This window comes from Chrysochloris asiatica, unplaced genomic scaffold, assembly GCF_000296735.1.
Source record: "Chrysochloris asiatica unplaced genomic scaffold, ChrAsi1.0 scaffold00478, whole genome shotgun sequence".
In the NCBI taxonomy this organism is placed as follows: Eukaryota; Metazoa; Chordata; class Mammalia; order Afrosoricida; family Chrysochloridae; genus Chrysochloris; species Chrysochloris asiatica.
The window spans coordinates 604,761-611,816 of record NW_006408996.1 but is presented as its reverse complement, the minus strand read 5'-3'; the positions used below and the strand labels follow the sequence as shown (position 1 = coordinate 611,816).

Sequence of the window (7,056 nt, the reverse complement as noted above, 5' to 3'; positions counted from 1 at the left end):
TTTAAAATATCAGTGGCATAGATTCTAGCATCACAGCAACACACAAGTCACCACAATACAACAAACTGACAGACAAGTAGTGGTTGATATATTTATGGGTTTCATAATAAACACTATGGGAAAACTGCATCCACAAATTTAAAAATCTATAAAATATAATTTTTTAATAAAGCAGTATTTTTCAAATATCACATAATGAAAGAAAAATGTTAATTCAAATTAAAATATTGTTGAAAAATATTTCAATTAATACTTCACATTTACTTTTAATGGATTTTGGTCTCAAGATATACGGTGGTGGCTAATTGCCACCGAGTTGGTTCCAACTCATAGTGACCCTGTGTAGGGTGTCTGAGGCCATACATCTTTACAGGAGCAGAATTCCCCATTTTTCTTCCATTGAGCAACAAGTAGATTTGAACTTCTGACAATGCAGTTAGCAGCCCATTAGCAGCTCAGCTTGCAATCCATTAAGCTAGCAGGGCTTCTTTCTCAACATAGAGAAAGAGAAAATATACTCCTTTTCCTAGAAATAATGGTGGTGGTGGTTATGTGCCATGGAGTCAGTTCCAACTCATAGTGACCCTGTACAGGGTTTCTGAGGGTGTAAATATTTATGGGAGCAGAAAGCTTACCACGGAACAGCTGGTAGTTTCAAACTACTGACCTTAAGGTTCACAGCCTGATTCATAACCACTATGCTACCAGAGCTCCTTAGAAATAATAATGATTAATAATATTTTTGTACAGGCAGGCTGAGTAGGTATTCACATTCACTATCCTAAATATTTGTATGGTGCTACGACTCGACGGCACTTAACAACAACAATAATAGGATAAGCACTGTACTGCTAAGTTCAAGGTAGATGGCTCAAATCCATCAGTAGCTCCTTGGAAACCTTTTACTGACTCAATGACACTTAACAATAACAACAAATCATGAGTATTAAAAACTGACTTATTATACTATGTTGTTAGTGTTAAATGTCATTGATTCAGTTCCTACTTATCGTGACCCTGTATATGATTTCTGAGGAGTAGCTGGTGGTTTGAACCACAGATCTTGTGGTTAGCAATCCAGTGGTTATCCTACAGAACCACACCTGGAGTCCTCAATATACTATTGAACACTAGTACAAAAAAAAAAAGTGTGACATCTAGCTATCACACCCACAACACTCTCGACTTCTCAACTGGATTCAGTAACCCACTGTATCAGAGTTTGACTTGACTCTGGTTATTCTCTAATGGTTTTAAAATGAACAACAGGGATTACAAATGATGAGGCATCCAGTTTTTATGATCATAGTCAGCATTGTTTTTGGATATTTTTGGGGGAAGGTGCTCACAGTTATATGGTTTATTTGGGAAGCTAGCAGTTTATACTTGGGGGTCAGAAATGCTCAGGGTACCATTGTTCCAGTCAACTGCTGATAAATGTCCATAGGACCATAATACACACCATTCTACCAGAATCCTCAACCTTAAGGCACCAGCTCTAGCTCCATGAGTTCAGCAAACCTACCTCCCCAATTTAAGTGCCTGGTGTCACTGTATTCTACAAGCTAGTCTCCTGCCCTAAGTAATTCAACCTTACTTGATCCCATGACTGGGAAGCTCTGTCTCATGCTCTGGTTCTTGATTCTGCTGATGCTGCCTCTCCTTCAGTGCCCCAGAGATCTCAGGGTCCAAATGATGTGTACCACTCCTGGCTCTACCTCTTAGATGATAGTGAGATTCTTCCTCCTGCTTCTGAGATGGCTTATTTTAAGCCTGTTCTAGAATTTCCAGTTTTTACAACTACAATGAACTCTTCTAATATCCACAGCTGAGTCATGTTTTCCTATCAGTATCTTCTTCTACCCTCTCTTACCCTGACTTCTTGTTGTTGTTAAGTGCCGTCGAGTCGGTTCCGACCCATAGCGACCCTGTACAGGGTTTCCGAGGGTGTAAATCTTTACGGGAGTAGAAAGCCTCATCTTTCTCCCGCGGAGCTGCTGGTAGTTTCGAACCGCTGACCTTACGGTTCGCAGCCCGATTCGTAACCACTACACTACCAGGCAGAAGCATTGTTTGGTGCTAGTTACTGACTATGGCTAGAAGAGACTATACCACAACTACACATAACCAAAAACTTTCCAGTAGGTTGTTGTTATTAAGTGCTATTGGGACAGTTCCGACTCATAACTACCTTATACAGGGTTTCCAAGGTTCTTAATCTTTGCAGGAGTAGAAAGCCCCATCTTTCTCCCCCAGAGCTGCTGATGGGCTTCATTGCCAACTTTGCCATTTGCAGTCCAGTGCTCATTGTAAAAGCCTGCGGGCTCCCTACAAATAGGTATAATGTAATATAAAATAATTTTCACTAATTTCAAAATTTAGGTACTCTGTTTTCAAATTTCATATAATCAAGCTAGAGAAAGGTAGAAAACATAAGATAGTAACCATTTTTCACTTGGTAATACTAGTTTTTTTTTCTAGAAACAGTAAAAATAGCTTCAAATCAGGTTATAGAATGCTCTGTTGGATTTTAGATTTCACACAAAAGAGTATTTCCCTACAGCTAGGATTCAGTGGGAAATGAAATGTGTGCACCGTGATATATTTAAAGCTTTTATTTATGAATGTTTACCTTAAACTGTGATTAGTTATTTAATTTGGAACACTTTCCCCCAGTCTACTTAAATCATTTTATCTTACTATTAACAATGAGGGTTTAATAATATTTAATTGTATTACTTGGAACAAGTAGACCTGGAAGAAGTAAATCTAAAGCAGCCTGTGAATTTTAAATTAAGCATCTTTGCCTCAGGAAAACACTCTTAGCCTCCTTGAAGAATTCACTAACTTGCTCTTAACCTCTTGGATCTATCTAGACCTCGAAAATATGCATGAAGCTCTATTTCTTTTTCATCCCTCTTCTTTGTAGATGAACAAGAAGTTTATTTATTTATTTATTTTTGTGGGGAGGAGGGTACTTGATACACTTAAAATTCACAATTACTTTCAAATCACGCACTGCAAGTTCAATCACCATTCATTATTGGTGTCACATTTACTTTGGGATAGGCAAAGTTGTCTTTTCTGTTTGTTTTCCTTATAAAGAAGTGAATTTCCATAATGCACATGTCTCAGAAAGGTAGCTGTATTATTTACACTTCAAGGATAAGCTTTAGTATTGAAAAATAAAGAAATGGCATTTCTTTTTTTTTTTTTCTTTCCTATTGTCGGTTTTCCTTTGAAGCATCAAATAGGATATTGATATTTTTTTGGCACTTAAGCTATTTGCTTACTGTGACTTAACGAGCCATTATAAAGTGAGCCATATCCCCACTGTGCATTTCATACAACTATTACTAGAACTTCTTTTCAGAAGGATTTATCTACTAATCAATATCCATCTTATTGTGCCATTTCCAGAAGGACTAAAAAGACTTCTGAAACAGGGCTTGACTCCACTATGGTTATTCATTCTCTAATAGTTTTAAAATGGACAACAGGGATTACAAAGGCCTCTAGTTTTTGTGATGCGATCACAGTCAGCATTGTTTTTTGATATTTGGGGGGAAGGTGATAATCTCTCAATTACATTGTTGTTATTATGTGCTTTCAGTAGGTTCTAGATTCTGACTCATTTGTTGTTTGTTGTTAAGTGCCATCCAGTCGGTTCTGACTCATAGTGACCCTGAACAGGGTTTCCAGTAGCCTCTGGTGAATTTGAACTGCCAACCATGCTGTTCAAATCGACCTTGCGGTCCAGTACATTATCCCACAGCACCATACCAAGACTCCTTTTTGGTTGGTTGGTTATGTGCCCTGGAGTCGGTTCCGACTCATAGAGACCCTGCATAGGGTTTCTGAGGCTGTAAATCTTTAAAGGAGCAGAAAGCCTCATCTTTCTCCCGCAGAGCAGCTGGTAGTTTCGAACTGCTGACTTTGCGGTTCGCAGCCCAATTCGTAACCACTACACTGTTAGAGCTCCTTATCAGGACTCCTAGAGATCCTGTAAAGAGATTCCAAGGAGTGGCTGGTGAATTTGAACCGCCGACGCTGTGTTTCAAACCAACCCTGCGGTTCCTTGCTTATCCTACCATACACACATACACCATACACACATACACCGTACATTGTTATTGATTGCTAAGTGTCTTCAAGTCGTTTCTGATTCGCAGCGACTCTGTATAGGGTTTCTGCAGAACAGCTGGTGAGTTTGAACCACCGATTTTGCAGTTTAAACCTACCTTGAGGTCAAGTACTTATCCTAGGGCGCCACACCAAGTCTCCACCTAATAAATTAGCAAGAAACAAAGTAGTTAAGCACTCTGAGATTAAATAACGAGATCATTGTCTTTGAAAGAAATCATCAACTTTATGTGTTTTAATTTCAGTGTTTATGAAAGATGATTTTAGATTATGTACACTAACAGCGGACTTTATAAATTCAAACAGACATTTTTAAAAGTTCAATATTATCAATAATGGCTATGATCGGAGTTCCTTCTCTTCGTTTAGTTATATTTAGTATTGTGACATTGAATTAAAATAGGTAATCGTGAACTCTGCATGACTATGAACAAAATACTTTTTGAGCAACAGGACTCTTCCTGTGATAAATATATCTTACAGAAGATTTACAGGTTACAGACAGGCTGTGACCTTTCGATCCCATCTGCAAACAGATTATGCAAAACTGATTAACCCAGACTAAAAACACTGGGCTATTTTCTCTTAGGGGGCTCTTTGACAAAGCCCTCCTTCCCACTTCATTCGCTTGTAAATCACTGTGCCCAGAAAAGTCTTTACTCCCCCAACCCTAAACCTGGAGCCCTGCAGCGCCATCAGCCGCAATATCTTCCAGTGTGAGGGACGTTTCTTATTAATCAGAAACGCTGAATGGAAACCAATCAGATAGAGAGTTCCTTTGGCTTCAGCTTCCTGCCTGTCTGAGTTAAAAGTGATGCTCGAAGAGGGAAGCACGCTGAGATGCATGAAGATTCAGCTGAGAAGATACTATAAAACAGGAAAACAGGGCATGAGACAGAAGCAACCCGGCATTGTCAGTGCTAAGAGGGCTAAGTCAGTTTGATTGCTATACAAGGTAAGTGTTGTTTACTTTGCTTGAAAACATGAGCTACATCAATTTCTGCTGTCTTACAATGAAGTATAAGATTGCTGCTCTTCTCTTGGTTGCTGTATCCTTTGCTCTCTTGCTCTCTCTCTGATTATTTTGAAGCAGGTATAATACATTTTGTAGTTTTGAAGAAAATATTACATTGACTCATGATCAAAACTTGCAATGTCTCCTTCCAGTTTTACTTTAAAAAAAACCAGATACATACTCAAGCTCTTTGTACACTTCTCAAATATGCATATGAAACATTATTATAAAAATATAACTAAACTTCAAATCGTGTTACTAGATTTTGAGTTACATGTTTTGAGTACATGTATCAATATGCCCATGTCTAATATTATTGCATTAAATTAGAAAACGACTCTTGGATTTTTCATTGAAATTGTTCAAACAAAAAATGACTTAGGCCAGCTAAAATTGTTATAAATGAAATAATATATAAGAAGTTGGAACTTCAGAGAAGGACATTGCATGTCAGGATTGAGGTGATCACCTTATCTGATAAGGAGGTTTGTTTCCTCACATAGTATTTATGGAATCACTTAGGTCAAAATTCTGACATGTTAGTCTCTTACCTACCTTTAATTGTTACCTATTATCTTAGCAAATGCATCTTAATGTAGTGAAGAAGAGGAGATCCACAAGAGGAAGAGAGTTTCAAAGGCAAAAGAGTCATTGTTTTTTGTTGTTGTTGTTGTTTTTAAGTGATATGGAAAATTCAAAGATTTAATATATTCATGTTCTTAATGTAATATTCAGATGAATTACATTTTTATAATTATGATCTTAAAAAGTCATGAAAAATTCCAACTGTAAGGTTATCAATATTCTGTAGTATTTATAGTTACTATTTAAAGGGTTTACTCAGAATCTGCTTTAAAATAGTAAGAGTGTTAAGGGAGAAAAGTTATGATATGTTTTGTGCAATCGCCTTTTTAATGAGGATGTAATAGACTGTGAATTTGCAAAGGAATTTGTATTTGTATCTTGATCTCTCTGATCATTTAATATGCAGGGATTTTTCACTAATGATGATCATAAAGATTTTTTCCACAAGGTTTCAGAAATTCACACAGCATGAGAAATGAGTGATTGTGCTGCATTAAAATGAGTGGTACAGTTTGCCTGATATTTGGTTCTATTTGCCTAAGCTATGGATTTAGTAGAGTTTGATTATCTTTTACCTTATATGTCCAAGAATGAATTTAAGCAGTAAGTTTTCTAAACTTGAAGGAAAATGTGTTATAAAAATCTCCTTCATTTAACAGGAGATAGTTTATTTTCAGCTTCAGACAGTGTTTCCATGCTTAGGTGTTGCTATGCTGAATGGAGAGGGCATTTGTGTAACTAAGAAACTGGTGATCCAGATTTGCACTACAGATCTTTTGGAAGATCAGAATATGAAATAGCATGCTATTCTAGTGCATAGCAGCAAAGAACTTAGACATAGCATGGAAAGCAAACATTTGCAGTTTTATGAAATATAGTATGGGTTCAACTAAAGTTTTCTCAACTGTAGAGTTCATAAATAATCATATGAATTTAATAAAAATACACAGATATGTTGAAATGCTATGATAAAATGTAAATTTAAGATTAAATAAATATTATGAGCTAAATTGATTCTGGAACTAATGAGTATAAAATGGTTTAGATGATAGTTTTATTCTAAGAAAAGATAAATGTAAATGTTGAAATTATTATATTTAAAGCTTTATCTTGGTACAATCTAAGTATATGTGAGAAATGATAATGGTTAGTTTCTCTTAGTGGACACTCAGGGCTTTAGAAGCCATTCTTTATGGGCTTAGTAAGTTACCTTATAAGATAGACTACTCTAGAAAGTAATAACAACCAAAGAGCTATTTTGTATTGCTTCCTGGCTACTGGTCACATAATACTGTAATCTTTTTTTTTTTTTT

General features: G+C 36.5%; 1 protein-coding gene and 1 pseudogene across 1 annotated transcript in view; both read left to right on the top strand.

The window, feature by feature from the left end:
- The first annotated feature begins 4,981 nt into the window (after positions 1-4,981).
- The window catches only part of CDH9 (cadherin 9, type 2 (T1-cadherin)), a 325,686-nt gene continuing 323,611 nt past the window's right edge, over positions 4,982-7,056 (top strand). Inside the window, exon 1 of the mRNA XM_006877318.1 lies at positions 4,982-5,102. The gene's annotated coding sequence lies outside the window, so the exon portion shown is untranslated. The remainder of the gene's footprint in view (positions 5,103-7,056) is intronic.
- The window catches only part of LOC102829704, a 13,895-nt pseudogene continuing 11,826 nt past the window's right edge, over positions 4,988-7,056 (top strand).